The sequence below is a fragment of the Eulemur rufifrons genome, chromosome 30 (assembly GCF_041146395.1).
Source record: "Eulemur rufifrons isolate Redbay chromosome 30, OSU_ERuf_1, whole genome shotgun sequence".
NCBI classification, from domain to species: domain Eukaryota; kingdom Metazoa; phylum Chordata; class Mammalia; order Primates; family Lemuridae; genus Eulemur; species Eulemur rufifrons.
The window spans coordinates 70,751,547-70,769,355 of NC_091012.1; the positions used below are offsets into that span (position 1 = coordinate 70,751,547).

The 17,809-nt window shown below is 36.6% G+C and overlaps 1 protein-coding gene across 1 annotated transcript in view; it reads right to left on the reverse strand.

Moving 5' to 3' along the window:
- The window catches only part of DIAPH2 (diaphanous related formin 2), an 803,657-nt gene that overhangs the window by 1,087 nt on the left and 784,761 nt on the right, over positions 1-17,809 (reverse strand). The window lies entirely within an intron of this gene.

A 17,809-nucleotide genomic window follows, 5' to 3' on the forward strand; every position in this document is an offset into this window, starting at 1 on the left:
AAAAGCACTGAAAGTTGCTGAAAATAGTTTTAGATTTAATAGGAAAAAGGTTTACAGCTCTGCATTGCAATGATCACTACTATGTTATTATCACCTCTGTTTTATGCTCGGCTTAAATGCAATTGATGCGGGTGAAAATCCCTTTCTGACAAAAGCATAATATACTTAGATTCTCTATTTAGAATGAGACTGGGTCCCTAGAAATAATGACAACCACCAGCACTTACATAAATGCTAACACTTTACACTCGTTAATTTGCTAATTCACACAACATCCCCGGGAGGTAAGCCCATTTCATTCCATCCTATTATCTCTGCTTTAGTGATGAAGGTTACACAGCAAATCAATGGTATGAGGGGGATTATAATGCAAAGTTAATGCCTAAATGTCAGGCCTGCTTTGTTCAGAGGTAGATGTTGGGGCCTCCCAAGCTGCTACTCATTTCCTCCCTAAGATGATGATGCCTTACTAACACATCCTGCCTGTCACATGGGGAAGATGGACTGACAAGGCCTGAGGTTTTGCCATGGTGCCGTTCTCGTCTGTGCTAGCATCTCTTGACTGATTCTCGGTAGTCTGTGGTCAGTACACAGAGCAAAGCTAACTGGCCCCCATGACCTTGGCCTCATTAACACCATGGTATGAGTGTACTGAGCCCACCAGCCTTAAGCTTAAAGCCTACCGAGTACCTCATAATGCAATATCACTGAGAGGTGAGAAAGAAAGAGGCATTTTCTTTCTCTACTCAGAGATATATCTGAGTGATGGATTATTTGGGGATCTTTTGGAAGATACCATTAAAAAAATCCATTATTTAGTTTGTGATATGGATCACAATTCAGCAAAAAATGTGAAGATAACATTCTTGGATAAAGCACTTATTACTTAGATGTCACTGGTTTGCATACAGATTGGTTTGGGACTTCTTAGAAAACATTTAAAAGTAAGATTACAATATAATGGTTCCCACTGTATTGCTAGCATTTAAGCATTCAGTATTAAAGCTATCAGACATGAGAATGATGGTAGCACTCCCAGAGGATTGTGCCAGCTGGAAAAAAGGCTTGTGTCTTGGTGGCCCTACACGCTAAGGTCAACAGGTATTCACACTTCACTCCAGGAATGCCACTGGTGTCCCATACCGTCACTCACTACCCACTGGATCCAAGACAAGTACCACATCCAAAAACCTAGTCTTGCAGCATTAAATGATGGGATGTAAGGATTCATACCAAGTTGCCAATTATTGGTGGCATTTAATGTGAGAAAATAAAGAAATTTTCAGGTCAAATCAAACTGAAGAAAAGACATTGAAGCTTTTGGAAGGCAGGCTAAACAATGGTTCAGAGCCCAAATCCTGCATTTGGCGTATATTAAAGAGAATTATTTTAGATTTTCTCCATCTCTTTTTTCCTTCCTTCCTTCTCCTCCTTTTTTGGGGTGCCTAATTGGTCCCTAAGTTAATGGGATAATTATTAGAAGCAAATCTACAAAAGTTGCCAATTACTTTCATAATGTCAGCCTTCAACCTTGTTTATGAAAAAATGCTGCTAGAAACAATGGCAGCAATGGCTGATCTGGATCTTTTGATTATCATTTCCAATTCTTTGTATTTATGTTAAAACTAATTTAGTTACAGAATATATATTTATATTCTAGACTTGCATGGATCAAGCCAGAAGTGGAATTTAGAGGATACCATGGATACCATGCAGTGTGTGTGTGTGTGTGTGTGTGTGTGTGTGTAGAGAGACAGAGAGTGAGATTTTTTTTTCCATGCTGGGAGAGATGTCTTCTTTGAAGCAGAGATTGAAAAATCACAGAAATTGTTTGAAATACAACTTTTATATGTATAGTATTAAATACTAATGGCTAAAAATCAGTGGCCTGACCCTCGTAAGGTCAGGACTCATATTATTACTGTCAGAGGTGATGTAGTAATGTGAATGATGGTGAGAATGATTGCATTTGCTATTTGGAAACATAAGTGGAGGAAGTGGGTGCCCGTGTAATGTGATTTGAGAGCTCCACAAGATCCAGCCTGAAGCAAATTCACTTTTCTAACTAGTGTTATTCTCCCAACACTACTGATACTAGTGTGGTTTAGATGACAAAAATAGAGGCCTCTCCTCTGAAAAGTTGAAAGTTTAAGACACATGTATTTGCCTGAGATGATATGAAGGGCTTTGTTAACAAGTAGAGGTCTCCCTTTCCAATCTGCCTGTTGTCTTTCTGGAAATCAAAGAGAGAAAGATGGAAGAGGAGGCTCTATGTGTGTATACTTGTTGGAAACACTGTACAATGAAATATGGGAAAACACATTTCATTGGAGGATGGGGTAACATGATTTGTCATATTCTTCCTCTGCTTCTTTTTTCTTAATTCATGGAGTAACACATTACAGTGAATGAGAAAGTCTAGATGGTCTAATATACCCTCAGGGTCTAATATATCCTCATGGTGGAAGAATTCATTAAGGGATTTTATTGTTTGTAAACATGAGGATTAATGGAGCAATAAGCCTGAGATGTCAGTTCCAAAATGTACCTTCTAAATCCACCATGGTTGGGTATACCCTAATAGATTCTCTTTGGTCATCAAAGGCTTGTCTTTGAAATATGCCCCCTGTGAAGGTGAATAGATTCTGGTACTATGGAGAATCGCCTGGTCAAAGCATAAGGTTGAAGGGAGGGACATAGTTACATGACAATGTGTATTCTATAGAGGAAGAGTGGCCACAAAAAAAAAAAAAAAAAGCAATATTCAAACCTTTAAACAAAAGGGAATACAAATGCATGGTTCAGTTTAAACACAATTCTGCACCTTTACAATATCAGGTTAACCAGCTCAAACTGATCTCAAGGCTTTCCTTGCTGTCATAAAGAGTGAGAAACTTAACTCCTTTTCTAAGCATAAATTGATTTGGTATTCATCTCAAAACCTTCCTGAGTTCTGCAGTGAATGGATCAAACCCATTATTGTATTACTCTAGAATTCATTCATGCAATAATTTATTCAGCAACTATGTATAAAGCACATGGTCCATGAAATACCTGAATGTTACAAAGTTTCAGATCTATACCGAAATCTACATCATTAATTTCCTTCTTACTGAACTTTGTCAAGTGAAATAACTGAAGAATAAGTACAGCACAGATAAAGCTTAAACACAGTGTGACATGAGAGAGACTAGAGCAGTGGTTCCCAACCTTTTTGGCACAAGGGACCGGTTTCATGGAAGATAATTTTTCCACGGACGGTGGGGGGCAGGGGAAAAGGGATGGTTTCGGGATGATTCAAGCACACTACATTTATTGTGTACTTTATTTCTATTATTATTACATTGTAATACATAATGAAATAATCATACCAACCTCTCTGCTAATGATAATCTGTATTTGAAGCTGCTTCCCAGCGCTAGCATCACCACCTCAGCTCCATCTCAGATCATCAGGCATTAGATTCTCATAAGGAGCGGGCAACCTAGATCCCTCCCATGCACAGTTTACAGTAGGGCTCATGCTTCTAAGAGAATCTAATGCTGCTGCTGACGTGATAGGAGGCGGAGCTCAGGCAGTGATGGGAGCAATGGGGAGCTGCTGTAAATACAGATAAAGCTTCGCTAGCTCTCTCACCACTCACCTCCTGCTGTGTGGCCTGCTTCCTAACAGGCCACAGACCCGGTACTGGTCTGCGGCCTGGGGGTTGGGGATGGCAGGACTAGAGGATGCAAGCCTGCACTTTGTAACCTGGGAGTGTGCAATTAATCCTTTTAACAAAGTGAGTATATGCCAAAGGTACAAGGCTGTATCCTGCCTACTGCATGAGGAGGTTGAGCTGGGATTGAAAAAACTGTAATAAGAGGGCCGTGTCCATTATTCATTCCCCATGAGGTTAGGTGTCTGTCCAGTTGTTGTGTATGGAAGGACAGTTTCCTTCCTGGTGCTTTAAAGGCATGCAGATGTATCAGTGTTGACCTAATATAACACACTAGGCTTCACAGCAGGCTAACATAAACCAAGTGTATGCCCCTTATATGCCGCACATTGTGTTACAAAATATCCCATTTTAATGCAAATTAGTTGGCTAGGAAAAAAAGTAAAAGAAACCCTCTGTAATTTACAGTGAGTTTTGTTTTCTCCAAAGCTTTTCAAAAGTGATGGTGTGGCAGATTTACCATCTATGAGTAGGCATGGTTTCTAGCAAACAGAGCAAATGGAGGTGCGGGTCTATTCAGCACAGGCTAAGGAAACCAAGCAAATTGTTTATATTGCTTCCAGCAATGTCCAGTGACTAGCTATTTGCATCCCCAAACACTGACGAGAGAAAGTTAATTTATTTTGGACTGTTATACTGAAATCATCTCATATGGACTTACATTTTTCCTCCTTGTGTCCAAAACTATTTGATTTATGCTTCTCTCTGTGATTTTAGGGATCCTGGCTTAGATACAGTTTCTCACTTCACTAGAAACAACTGGAAGGTGGCAGGTAAATTAGGCCTGGGCTTAATCTTTTGATGGGGGACAGCCAATGGCTCTATTACTTGACCAGATTCTTTCTCCTCACTGTTAGCAGAATAGTGTCTTTTAAAAAAAATATGTTGAGCTCAAACTATATATGCGATTTGGTGTTCTACTTTTTCATTTAATATTTTATTGTAGAAATTTTCCATGTCATTAAACTTCTAGAACATGATATTGAAAGCATAATTTTTAATGGCTCCATACTCTTCTTTCTATATTATATAAATATACCACAAGTTAGTTAACCATTTCTCTACTGTCGGACATTTAAGTTGCTCTCAATATTTTGCTATTATATATGGCATAACATTGAACATCCTTATAGTTACATCTTCATATATGCCATGTGTGGAAGTGGCATTGTTGGGGTATGCACAATTAAGTCCAAATGTATTCCAGAATAGTTGTATTAATTTAAATCCAATTGGCAGTATGTGAATTTGTCTGTCTTATCTCATTGTTGAGTATTAACCTTTTTAAAATGTGCCAGTATAAACAGTGAAAAATGGCATCTGCTTCATTTTTTTTTTTTTTTTGCACTTCTTCAAATACTAGTGAGGTGGAACTTTTCATAAGTTATTATCCATTTATTCTTCCTTTATATGCTGACCAGGTCCTGTAGCCATTTGTCTCTTGAGGTCTTAGGTTTTTGCTTTTGTTTTCATTTTGAATTAAAGATAGTCATCAATTGAGATATTTAATAGAAATATTTTCCTTCGTTTGTTGATTGCTTATTGATTGTTATCTCTCCTGTTTGTGTTGCGGGTGCTTAGAAACATATGCTTTCATTTTTACCATTTTTATGTAATTAATTCTATCAGTCTTTTACATCGTGATTGTTCCTTTGTTTTTAAGTTTAGAAAGTCCTTCTCCAGCTTAGGACATTTGATAAACATCTAACTATATCTCTTCTTGCTCTTCATGGTTTGACTTCTTGTTTTACATCTCACTATTTAAATGATCTGTAATTTATTTTGTTGTATAATGTCAGGTAAGTTTCCATACTGGTTTCTTTCTTTCTTTCTTATTTTTTCCTCACAAAGAGGAAATGGGCTGTTCCAGCACCATTTGTTGAATAATCATGAATTTCTATAATGACTCATGATACTCCCTTTATCACATATTAAATTATCTATACCAGGGTTTCTGTTCCATTGACATTGATATTATTCCCTATTTTTGTCGAATAGTTCCTGGTCTCATTATTTCAGCCTCATAATATGCTTTAACATCTGATGGAGCTAAACTTCCATAGCTTATAGTTTAATTTAAACACATATTTTTAGGGCACATTTTGGAACTCTACATCATGCTATAATCACAAGATAACTTGAATATAACACAGCTTGAAAAACAAACCCAATGGGTACTAGGCTGATCCTGGTAAAGACAGGCAGATGTCTGTTTGTTGAGTGCCAAAGAGTCAAGTGAAGCTAAGGTCCCTTATGATGTTTTTAAGAGTACTTCTCAGGTTGTTCATTTTCTTAAAGACTTAATAAGCCTCTTTCCCTGTCTTTTGATGAGGTTTTCCGACAGCTGACCACTTTTTTTCTGGAAATACAGCAGAGTCCAGCACTAACCAAATGAGAATATAATATTTACTTACCGCTTTTGTCTTGTTGAAAATTTGAATAATTGGAATTAAATGTATAATTTTGCTGGTTGTTAAGAGTGTAGTACATTTAGTCTGTAAACCTTATGTTCTCATATAATTTATATGTTTTGCAATTTTGATGTCTACTAGATACCACAGGTATTAAACTATATTGAATTGCTTTATTCTAATAGAATTGTATACACAGGGTGCTGTGCAAAAATGTATGTCTAGAAGCCAATCAATTACCTCCACTTAACAATTAAATAGTTCTAACCCTATTCTAATTTCAGTGACATTATAATGTTTTTAAAACTAGAAAGAGGCCATGTTGTATAATCTGTGTCCTTCATTGCATGCAAATAAATCCATGCAAAGAAAACAGAAACCCAGATTACTGTGGTAGTTCAGGTTGGCAAAAGAGATGAAAGTTATTTTAACGAGGATGGTAATGGAAAGCAATAATGTTAAAATAGTTCAGAGGCTACTGTGACTATAGACACACAACTCCCATTAACTGTAATTGGAGTTAAGCACATGTAATGATAACAAAATAGACCCCTAAATGTCTTTTCAATTGGAAAATAAGCAAATGAGTTCTAGGAAACAGTGTGCTTTTGTGTGAAAAATACAGTATTCTAATTGAGATGCACAAATTATTTTCATATTGATATCGCTCAGGGTATGATGTCGGTATTTTTCCTATGCTTAGGGATGTAGATCTGCTAGAGGTAACATCTGTACAAAGAACGCCTTTCCTTTTCTTAATGTTCAGCATTCGTTATGTTATTAAAGGAAAAGTCTCAATAGTTGCAAAGGATTTATTAATTCAGTAGCTTGTTATCAGCATGAAACTCTGCTGTGCTAGGGGAAAAACAAATTATATTTTACAAAACTGCAGTAGTGAGATTAAATCACTTTTCTATATTTCACTTTCTTCTTATCCTCCCTGCCAGGTAGTAACTCTCCTCTCTATCTCTATTATGAACCTCATATTTTGCAAACTATCAAGTCCTGTACTAATATAAAGGTACATTATCAAACAAACTCAATTATAGTAACTTTAGGAAGATTGAAATATGTGATAAAAGTAAAATCACATAGTACAATAATATTACTCAAGGCATTAAAAATGTAATCCATATTAAGCTACAAATGTAGAAAATATGCAATACTCACTTTTATCTATCATAAACATGATATTTTCGTAACATGTACAACCAACCTCCTGGGATTTTAAATGAGTAGTATTTACATAATTGATAACTTGAGAATTTCAAAGGATTTTAGAAAAGTACGGCTCAGAAAAAAATAAAATCAGTATATTGTTCAGTATTTCAACTGCCACAGACCTTGCTATTGATTATCTTTGGATTCAATGTCAAAGCTAGTGAATAGATTTTTTTTAAATGTCCTTGGTTTTGTACATTAGCCATGCATTATGTTTGCTTCTTTACTAGAGAATGCAATTGGGTCCTAAGACAAATTTTCTCTCTATGAGGTTGAAAGTCTGATGAGGATGCCTGCGTATCTGGAAAATATGGAGAAAGGCCACAAATCAAAATATGAAGAATTTTAGAAAATAGTTGGAAAAGCTTCCAAAAAATTCATAAATGTGAAACTTAGGTTGAAGAACAAACAAACAGAAACCAAAAAAACTATAACAGAGTTGCTCAAGGTGTCTATCATAGTGGTTTACACATAGCAGTTTTTCAAAAACTGTTGATTAAATAATCATCCAATCATCAGCAATGAATCAGGAACTGATCTTGAATTCACCTTCAGTTTTGCTGCTTACACAGAGGGAATACATTTTGACAGTAGTATAAGGAAAGGAAAGACTTCCTTCTATCTGTCCATCCACAAATTTTTATCACATAAGCTATCTGTAGGGCACCATAACAGGTATCCTTATACATTATTATGGTGGAAAGGGTAAATGTACCAACAATTTCAACATGAAACTATGTGTCTCTTGTGGCATCTATTAGATTCTAAGTACAATGGAAAAATCATATCCCTTAAGTATAGGAGTTGGGGATCAGGGAAAACTTCATCTCAATTAGGCCTTAAAAGTTAGGTGGAATTTCAACAAGAAGAAACAGAAAGATAGGTGTTAATATTTGATTAGTAGAAAAAGTGAGTTCTAGTTCCCTTATATTGGTGACTATTTAATTACTAAATTTTTCCTATTTAGGGAGAGGGCATGAAAAGCAATGAACGTATAAACGGAGAATCAGAATGCCTATACATTTTTAAACTTTTTTTTTTTCCTAAGAGAAGGAAGAAAATAATTAAAGGAAATGCACTGGCTAGATTTGTTATTATAAGGACTAAGATATAGTGATAGCTCTTTCCCTAAACATGCAATTTTAATTTAAATTCTATTTTTAAAACAACAATCTCAAAGCATTTACATACAAAACAGTAGCTCTGCTTAAAAAAAAAAAATCTGCAGAAATCGGGCTCTCTGAAATCATCTGATGAGGTTCTACGGCTGAAGCCTAGATAGCACCATCAAGAATGACAGTGGGAGAGCTGATCAAGGCACAGATTGCAATGACCTGGGCCAAGAGTGCTTGGCAGGGTGAGAGTTGGAGCAGCTATTTGGGTTGGTGCAGAATAAACTAGCTGTTAAATGGCACTATGGCTACAGGGTCAATTCATTACTACCACCTGTCATCTTTGTGCTTTTCTACTCCATGTGTGGCATAGATCCCTATGATTAAGAATACTAGGCATCAGCCATTTCTCCAACTTTGATCATCTGATGGACAATCCTCTGTCATTTTCTGTGGCAGTTGTTTGTGATCTGCCTGAACTTTGTTGCAGATCTCCTGACTTAGAATATACGTATCTGTCATCTGCTTTTGTTTCTGTATCACTCTAAGACTGTATATCCATTCCTTTGGTTTTTAACATGTACAACCTATCTCTTGGGTCTGGGCTACCTATTTCTTGCCGATGATGGAAGTTTTAGGGTAGTCAGCCCAACTCTCTAGCTTCAGTAGCCCCAGGTACTCTGGGGGTATGTAGGCTCTCTGGCTTCAGTGGTAAGGCAGAAATGGCAGTCCTCTCCCTGTATGATGCCTCCACTTCCCAAAGAACCAGGTCATGGAAATATACCATTGCCTGTGATTTTGAGGAGAGAAAATATTTAATCTACAGCTTACATTTTGAGAGCCTATAAACAGGTGTTTCCCATTAGTAGTGTTCCCCATGCCAGCCTACGCTTAATTACTTAACCAGTTGTAGGAACAAAGGCAACCTGTATGGTTAATATCACAGACACTTTAGCAGCTGCCAGTGCCATTGCTTTAAAATATAAAGTGTCCCTTAAGGTAGAAGCCAGTTGTTTTAAATATGGGCAATTAGGATAGAGTTAAAACACAGCTTCTTAATTTCATATTCATAACTGATAGAAGTTCCTTTGCAATTTTAGTGTCTCATACAATCCATGCATAACCTGAGTGCCCAGCCGAGCATATAGGTGATTAAAAATGGCTACTAACTAGCTGCTTACCTCTCATATAAGAAGTCTCGAAGAATCATTCCTGATTTTTAAGTCTATTGGAAAAAGTCCAGTCCTCACATTATCAGAAAAAAGTAAAAATATGGATCACCGTACATTGATGTTCTTTGCAGCATTGTTTGTACCAGTGAAAATCATAAATAGCCTATATGCCCATCATGGGATTAGATACAAGACGGAACCTACACACACTAGGATACTATGGAGCCAATCGAAATTATCACATAGATCTATAAGTACTTGATAGATAGAAGTCCACAGCATAAAGCGGAAAAGGTAAGTTACAAAAGGGTATGTCATATTCTTATTTTTGAAAAAAAAAAATAGTGTAATTTGTAACATTATAATTTTAAAGTTTGGAAGGATATATACCAATAAAAACAGTGGTTATCTCTGAATGGTAGGATTATGATTTTTGTTTTTTTAATATTTTTCTATAGTGTCTGAATTTTTGGCATTGAGCATGATTAATTTGGCAAATTAGGGGAAAAAACCTGATAGGCTATTAAATGCTCAGTCTTCAGCCTCAAAGCACATACTGCTTTCAATTTAGAGAAATAGTCTAGGATTCAATAATCTCTGAATTAATTCCTTGTTAATTATACCATCACTAAGTACACTATAATGGAAAGTAAAAAAAAGGACAAAAAAACAAGTGCCATTTTTCTGCCCTGCTTAGGGGCTATAGAATATTCCCTGATAGGAAAGGAATGGCTTACAAGTTTTAGCATATGAATAAATTTCTCTTTACACACTGTTAATGTTTATAAAGGTATTTCACGTATCAGATTCTAAATTTTAAAAGTTCAAGTCTTTAAAAGTGACTCTCTCCAAAAGATTGACTCTCTCCAAAAAGATGGGTAAAAAAAAATCCAGAAAAAAAAAGGAAGTATGTATGTCATCACATCATCTGGAGAGAGTTTTGCTTCAATGATAAAATCACATGAAATTTCAAAATTGTTTTGCAACATGTTGCCTACAAATGACAAATTAAAATAGAAGAAAAGTCTGTCCTTTGATGGTAAATGATACTGACCCATTTTCAGTAAGGCATGCATTCTGGGTTATTTTGCCCATATAGTACAAGAGCCAGTGTGCAGGGGGTGAGTGGAATCTCGGCAGTAAGCATCATAATCTTTCCTGCCACCATTGATACTGGTGCAACACATGACAGTGGAGCGAAGTAAACTAACTGATAAGTGTAGTCTTTGAACTTATTAATGTAGACTACTGGACATATTTTTTCTACCTATTTAATAATTAGGCCCCCTCACATCTACACATTTGCAAAATGAGCCTTTTTAAACACCAATTTCCTCATCTGCAAAATGAGGATAATAGTAGTATTTAAACTGTAAGGTATTAATAGGAATAAATGAGATAATCTAGCACCTGGCCCATGTTAATCTTTTGGTAGGTGGGAAGCAAGTGCATGCGCGCGCGCGCGCGGACACACACACACACACACACACACACACATCAATCCACAAGCCTCAAGTAAAAAGCTGTTTCTATTTGTAAGGGATATTCACAATTTAGTGTTACAGATAAGTCAAAGTTCTCAGCGTATGGGCCTATATAGTGGGCTCACAACTTTGTTCTGCCCTTTAAAAGCTATGTTTTTCTAAATTTAATTTTCTCTCTGTGAACATAAACATAACATTGAAGACCCTACCTAACAGGGTAGTTACAAAGACTAAATGAGGCGATAAGGTAAAAGGACCACAATTTTACCTGATATAGAGCTTAACATTTTTTATATTTGATATCATAAGAGTCAAATTCCAAAGATTTTAACATCAAGATATTATACTTTTTAAAAGTCTAGACAGCCTCATTACGGCACTATGACATTTTTTAGCCACTTTTGGGACAATGAGATAAGATGCAAACAGATGTTTATAAAAGTCTTTTCCAAACTAGCCTATAAAAACAAAGACTCTATAAAGATCAGCAAGGAAGTCAGAATTTATCAATGTTCCGACTTTTTATTTATTTCACAAGCCATCATGGGCTAGGGTATTTTTTATGCTCTTCAGAAGAATGAAAATCTTTTATAACAATTTATTTATTTTTCTGATTGTCATCCAGTGGGTATAGAAATGTTGCCAGACTGCCTTCTATTACTTCTCTGCTTTAGGATTCCAGTTGTCTGGACAGATTTGTCCCTTAGGGTAGAAAGAGATTATTTCTAGAGATTCTAGCCTGGGTTGAATGATGCATCTAGTGAAACTGGTCACTCATTTGTTTTTTCTAGGGCAGCAGATTTACCAGGCAACCTGCTGACCTTTAATTTGGTTTCCTGAGTAGACCGATTCGCTGGGAAGAGGGGGAGCTTTGCTGTCACAAGCAGAGTCTGGTCCCAGGTTGGGCATATTGCCAGCCCCCTGTCCAAAAACTGGCCTGCAATTTATTTCAACCATTTTTTTTTCTTCAAAACTGACTATGTGCCTGGCACAGTGCTAGAGGGATACAGAGATAAATGAGCCAGTCTCTTCTTTCAAGACAGGTACTACGTAGTGATTGTGGCCTTTTGATTTAAAAATGAGTCTCACAGAGATATGTTAAGACTTCTTCTGTACTCTGCTATACGGTTCTCGGTGAGTCAGTTTGAGAACTTAGATTATATTGTATCCCTTGATACAAAAAGGAAATGTCTCAGCCCTTTGCCTCAAGATGTTCTCACTCAAATGGGGATGGCATACAAAGACAATGAGAAGAGAATTACAGAGAGTGCTGATTAGGGGTATACTCTTCAGGAGCACAGAAAAAGAACACTCAGCCAAACCTTGGGGTAGGCATCTCTGGGAAGGCTTTCTAGAGAAGGCAATGTTGTAGTTGATTCTTAAAGGAGAAGGATGAGTTAGCCTCAAGAAAAAGTATACTCCAGGAAAAGGAGAGAAAAGATGAGGGGGAAAAATGTGTTAGGACTGTAAGCAAGTCAGTGTTGATCAAAAGCAAAGGTCTATGGTCAGAACAGAATCCTCTTGTATGACATTTTAAGGCTCTTGGACATTAGCTGTGCAATAGGGAGTAAAATGGTAAGATAGTTCAATTTGGTGATCATGTAGTAGATGAACTTAAAGGGAACTAGAATTAGGGGATAATTGAACATGAGGGATAGAGAAAGAGTCCAGTATAACTCTGAAATTTCCAGCGTACATGTTTGGGAGAATGGTGGTTCTATCAACTAAGATTAGGTATACAGAAGGAAGAGCTGCATTCAAGGAGATGATGATGAGTTCAGTTTGAGATTTGTCAAGTTGAACATGCCTTTGAAATATCCAGGTGGAGCTGTCCAGCAGGCCATCAAAAATATTACAAGACTAAGGTTCAGGGGAGAGGCCAGGAAAGAGTAAGAAAGATTTGGGAGACTCATCACATAGATGATAACTGGAGTCGTCACTCAGGAAAGTATGTAGAGTGAGCAGAGCAGTGGGCTGATGGCCAAATCCTGGGCAACACTGGTATTTAACAGATGAGCATAGGAGGAGGAGTCCCTGAAAGAAAATAGACAGCAAATATTCACAGAGCGACAGAAAGAACCATTAGAGTACAGGTTATGAAATCTCAGGGAGTAGATATTTTGAAAAATAGAATAAGCAATAATATCACATGTTGTAGAAAGATGCAGTAAAATAAAGACAGAAACTCACAGATATAGAAATATGGAGGTCATTAGAGACCTTAATGAGAGCAATTTCAGTGAAATAAGAGGAGCACAAGCCAGATTGCAGAAGGCTGAAGAGTAAGGGGAGGCCATGAATATAACTTACACTTGCATTTTCCATGACCCTGAAAGAGGTGATATTTTCTTACAGCCCAAACAGTTATCTCAGGTCATTGTGTCTGACTTGCTCAACACCACTTCTAGCTGAAACTGTCCTGCTCATAGTTTTTTTTTTTTTTTTTAACTTAGGAAAGCAGCACTAAATAGGCCTTTTTCCCCCAACAGCGGCCAATGAAGGGACCACGATGGACATCTGGCTCCCTCAGGGGCAGCCAATTTATAGGTTAGCTCGTAATAAACACATGGCATAATTTGTGATGAAAGGCACTACTCAATAGAGTAATGAGTCAGTTGAAAGAGAAATAGAAAAGAATGAACAGACATTAACAGAAGGAAGTAAAACTCATTTTGTTTTTTAAGGTGTCTGGAGTAAGTTTTTGTTCTAAAAGAGCCCAATATAACAAAGACATTAATTATATGATGTAATTCCCAATGTTGAAGCCAGTTTCATTTAAAAAATAGCCAATGGAGTGTACTAGGCCATTATTTCTTAAAGCAGGGTATATTTAAAGTTTTGTGTTTTCATTTTTATGGCATAATAAAAAATGTTAACATAAGCATATCCTGTATTATCATCTAATAAGTAACTAGTGCATTGATCATTGATACATATGTTAAGGCCTATGTATATATTTGTTTATTTTTGTATTACATAAAAGCCTAGCAATATCATGGTGCATTGTACTAATGAAGGTTTCACAATGATTCTAAAGAGAAAATTTTTCGGAGAGTTGAGTCATCACAGGGTGTAACACTATTTCACACAATAGACCAGGCAAGCTGGACATGTGAGAACCTGTGACATAATAGTCAGAACCATCTTCATGACGTGAGCAGATGCACTACAAGAATATAATCTTTGTGGACCAAGTTGCAACTGCTCATTAGCTGTAAATAGAGTGGTAAATATGCACTGAATATTTTTTCTGTCCCTGATTCCAGCAATAAATGGATTAGATACCCATGTTATGCAGATTTCAATCTTAGCCTTATCTTTATGTGAGCAAGACAACTTTACAAAGTTATTGAGTAGACACACTATTAAAACTGGAATTCCAGCGTTTTTCCCTATCAGAGTTGTCACTCAATATTGAGTCTGGTGATCCTGAGTTCTATCACAAACCCCTGAAGTTACTAAGTACCATTTTGTTCAGTCTAGTTATGCAACAGGGATTCTCTGCATTATAGTCTCAATGAGGTCAAAATGTATGACTGGATCTGAAGCTAAATCTATTATTAAATCCAGCATCAGGAGGCACATTAAGTAAATGTTAATTTTATTTTTATCTGTTTTATAGTTTTATTTAAATTGTTAAAGCATATTGAGTTTAGGCCTATTTTTATATTTGTCAATATTTAAGTAACAATATATTAAAAATAATTTTAAGTCAATTACTGAGGACTCAAAAGAGTTAGATTCTCATTAAAATGGATCAACAGAACATTTTTCTTACTCCTAAAATTGGAGAAACAATGCACTGGCTGGAGTAATCACTGTACTTAGGCTTTCCCCCTGTCAAGTCATTCTCCAATCCACCTATCTGAGCAGTCTTCTCAGAGAGACTTTACTTCCCAGCTTAAAAGACTGCAGTGGATTTAAAACAAAGACTAATCTGGCTCAATCCTAAATTTGAAGTGGTGAAAAAACTCCACAAAACAATAATAAAATTTGTAACAAGTTAACTTTCAAAAGGACTTCAGAGGGCTCACAGATTAAAATTCACTGCAAGACATATGAAGATAAAAGTGAACAGATTCACACTAAAGGAAATAGCTCAGGGAGATTAGAATATATGTGTAATAAATTTGACTCCAAAATTTGCGGTAGCTGAAAAAGTAAAGGAAAAATTCATGGGATACATACTTTCTGGTTTCATTTTTTAAATTGTTGATTGTTTTTAATCAAATCCTATTCTATCCAATCAGATTTTTCCCTATTCTCTGCTGCTCAACCTTGAATCTAGTTAGGTTGGCTTCATAATTGTGCCACGAACCTATCTATACATATTCCAGCGTTGTGCATATATGCCCTCTCTGCCCCGTCTCTCCCCTCTGTTAAAGACTACACATCCCTCAAAGTCCAGTTCAAATCCCACCTCCGTGACCCTCTAGTTTTCACCGATCTTTCTCCCCTCTGGACTCCAATAGCACAAACTTAGCTTGTACCGCACAATTCAGCTTTCAATTATGATCAGTTTCACACTGTTCACTATCATTTCATGTATTGCCTTTACGAGAAGGTAGTTCAGCGATGGCAAAGAATGAGTTTCTTCTACCTCTTTGTTAGCTTTCTCAATACTAAACAGCCATGTGATAAATACACGTTGATTCTTTCTCTGAATAAAACTTTTACGAGGATTTATAGACATATAAATATGTCATTTGTTCCTATATATACGTATTTGTAATAGGACAATAAATAGTTTACAAATTCTATCTTTTCAATACATTCTTTTACTATGGGTCTAATTGTGAATCTTTGAACTGGGTCTAGAGATAGCTTTGTGTTTTTAGGGGAGTTGAGGGAAAAGGTTAATATGTACAGTTAGACTGTGAAGTAGTACATAAAATGACATTTAGCAGCCCTGAGAGCTCCAGTGTTAACCACATAAAAAGCAGACAATGACTTGAAGTGAAAGATACTTCCGTGGAAGACTCTCTTCTGACCAACCACATTACAATCTCATTTTCAGATGCTCTATTTTATCCTATTCTGGACACTAGTCACAAAATACAATAACCATAAATATCAAAATTTCAAGAGCAAGGCAGAATTTGTACATATTGTTTCTAAAACATTCTCTGTCACGATTGTTTACCTTTTGAATGATACTCCAATAGAAAATACTTTCTTATGGATTAGAAAAAAACCTAGATTATCTAGAAAAATATAATTTCTATAAGTATTAAATTTTATAGTATATATAGATAAATTCATTTTTGTCTTTTCTCTAGTAACAAATAAAGTAAAATTATATTGAAAACACAGGGTATGCTATGTTCCATGATGACTGCATTTATGAATAGGTCTATCCTGAATCGCAGCACATTCCCACCTTCAGTATTAAGATTTTTCTTTTCAGTCTTCATTTTCCTTGACCTCTCTGTAGCACGTGACACTGTTGACAATTATTTCCTGCATGAAACTCTCTCCTCTTTTGGCTTGTATATTACTATTCTTTCTTCATTCTCAACCCATCTGTTTGCCTGATGCTTCTCTGTTTCTAATCTATTATCCTTTTCCTTGTCCCTTATGTGTTAGTAATTTTCAAGGTTTTATTTTTGGCCCTTTCCCATATTACTCTATATACTTTCCATGTGCCACTTTCCGCGGGTATATTCATCCACTTGTAAAATGTCAACTACTCTACCTCCTGTATGCTAATGGATCTCAATTCTGCATTTCCTAGGCTCTAGGCTACAGCTTCCATCACCTTCTGAATGTTTCTCCTGATTGTTCCAAAGCTACTTCATACTCAAGATCCAGACTAAACTGATTTCCTTTTCTTTCATCCTATTCCCTCCTATTCATGTTTTCTCATTTTGATAACTGGGGCCACGTTATGAATTGAACTGTGCACCCCCCCCCCCCCCCCCGCCGCCGCCTCCTGCAAATTCATATGTTAGAGTCCTTAAGCTCCAGTACCTCAGAATGAGGTGACCCTATTTGAAGACAGGGTCTTTACAGAGGTAATGAAGTTAAAAGGAAGTCATTAGGATGGGCTCTAATCCCTTATGATTAGTGTCCCTAGAAAAAGGAAAAATCTGGGACAAACACACACTAAGAGAGAATGCCATGTGAGGATGAAAGCAGAGATCGGGGTGATGTTTCTACCAACTAGAAAATGCCAAAGATTGTCAGAAAACCACCAGGAGCTAGGAGGGAGGCCTAGACCAGATCCTTCCCTGGTACCTTCAGATGGAGCATGGCCTGGCTGACACTTAGATCTTGGAATTTTAGACTCCAGAACTATGAGACAATACATTTCTGTTGTTTAAGCCACTTAGGTTGTGGTACTTTGTCACAGCAGCCCTAGCAAACTAACAAAGCTATCATACACCATGTCATATGATAAATAAATCATCCTAGATTCCTTCCCTTTTTTTTTTTTTTTTACCTCATATCCAGCTGCTCAGCAAGTTCAGTCAATTCTAACTCTTGAATCATTCTTGGATCTATTTTTCTTCATCATCTCCACTACCACTGCTCTACTGTGGGCACAGGCCTTCTTCTTCAATTGTTTAGGCTCTTATGATAGACCCTTATTAAATTTCTCCATGTCTCTAGGCTCACGCCCACCCAATCAACCTTCCGCATAGTTAGGAGACAGTCATTCTACAACATATATCTGACCATGCTACTGTAA